The sequence below is a fragment of the Capsicum annuum genome, chromosome 10 (assembly GCF_002878395.1).
Source record: "Capsicum annuum cultivar UCD-10X-F1 chromosome 10, UCD10Xv1.1, whole genome shotgun sequence".
Taxonomy (NCBI): Eukaryota; Viridiplantae; Streptophyta; class Magnoliopsida; order Solanales; family Solanaceae; genus Capsicum; species Capsicum annuum.
In genome coordinates this window covers 115,310,463-115,312,333 of record NC_061120.1, presented here as the reverse complement: position 1 = coordinate 115,312,333, position 1,871 = coordinate 115,310,463, and the positions used below count along the sequence as shown (strand labels likewise).

The window sequence follows — 1,871 nt, the reverse complement described above, 5'->3', positions numbered from 1 at the left end:
CTTCTTCACAAGCCTATCCCCCTAAAAAAACCAACCCTGTAGTGCTAGCGCTTCACGTTCTTTATATTCCATCCCATTCCATTCCGGGATAGGCGGCTAATACTAAAATAATAAGTGAAGTAGTCGTCGTCTGACCAATTGGTTCAGACACCAGACCGCCCCTGCCCGCCTATTTTGTCTCGCCCTAAATGGAATGGCTCTCTTAGTTACGCTGTGCCCCGACCCGAGTCCCCACATCTGCTTTTCTTCGCTCGTAACCCAATATGTTGGCAAAGCCAACACAAGATTAGGGCCGTCCCCTTCATTCTATGCTGACCCCAGCCCAGGTTGGCTTCTTGGGAAGCCCGTTCCCACCGCGCTCACAGCCCGGCTGGCTTGCCAGTGGTAGTGGGAATTCTCCCATTCCCTGGTCAAAGACTTGGTTAGATACAGGATCTACTCCATGAGGAGCAGTATGGACATAGATGATATCATCATGACCCCTCTTTTTGTACCGCTAGGGATGCTTAACACTACTTCGCAACCTGGCGTTACCTACGCTTTTGTGTCTCTCAGTGTGGTTAGCACTGGGTGTTTCCGAGCAGTGAGGCTTACACCCATTCGCATTAGTTCATCCAAAGTTCCTTACCCTTATGCATGAATTATTGAATAAGCCATCTTCCTATCAAGGTTAAGGAGTCAACTGAGCATCTCAGCGGCAGGATTGAATACCCGAATCGAATTAGAGTTCACGCTGCCCGCCCTAAACAAATAAGAGGCGTGGGCCACAGGTCGCACATAAGCCGCCGGGTCACACGATAGAAGAACACCCAACATAAAGATGCACACTCCTCCATATGAAATATTCATCTTCATAGGAGCTTTTTGATAGTATTCGTGACCAACAACCATCAGCTCTCGGCTTGTTGGTAAGGTAAGAGCTTCAAGCCCGATTTCAGGTGGCGCACCCTCCACACAAGCACCGCCCGACGAAGGGGGGATGGGGAAAGCTATAGGCCCAAAAACTTTGACCCTTCTTTCTAAATGGGGGTGCCCGAGGCACATCATCTTCTTATTTCGTTGTTGCTCATTCCCGTTAGGCCGAAGTGTTTGGCCTTTCCTTCTCCGCGCCCGCTTAGGCTTCTCTGACCTATGGCATGGTAAAAAGAAGAAAGTATGAAAGAATAGTAAACGGAGCACACCACAGAAAGATTCTAAATATGAGAAGTCCCCATTGGATTCGAGAAGAAGGAAATAAAGAACGGGAATAAAACGAAATAAAGCATTTCTAGCTCTAGTTTCTGATGTGCTTCTCCCAATTATGTCTGGTAATAGAATAGGGCAGCTTGCTTTGACCAAGACTCCACTTTTTACTCCATCCGCAGAGCGTATGAATTTCCTGGAATATAGATAGACCAAAAGAGGGAATGAAGGGATAGGAATAGGAATTATAGTACCATTGGAAAAAAGGGCACCTGTGGGAACATCTCTACTGACGAACTATTTCAATAATACAGGTGCTGCCGTGCCATGAGGCACGACCATGGAAGTAATGAAAAAGAAAAAGTTATGTAGTTGGACCATCTGTTCTATCCGTTCGAGTTTTTCTCTAGAGAAGATGAGAGGCTAAAAATGAAAGTGTTCGCAACACATACTGAAAGGGTACTAATTAAGCCAACCATTAATGACTAGTTAAAACACCAGGAGTGGTCTGATCCCCTATTTGATTAGACCACTCTGAGAAAGATAAAAAGAAAACTCTCATAGTTCGGAGCCCAGCTCCAACAACTTCTTCGTAAGTGAGGTGAGGTACTTCTTTTGGTTTGAATAGGGGGTCGCCCTTTTTTGGGTTGAAGTAGCCACGACTTTGGTCGTACCAGTTTAAACCCATA

General features: G+C 46.1%; 1 pseudogene; it reads right to left on the bottom strand.

The window, feature by feature from the left end:
* Positions 1–543: 543 nt before the first annotated feature.
* LOC124888015 lies at positions 544–1,578 on the bottom strand (annotated as a pseudogene).
* Positions 1,579–1,871: the final 293 nt, after the last annotated feature.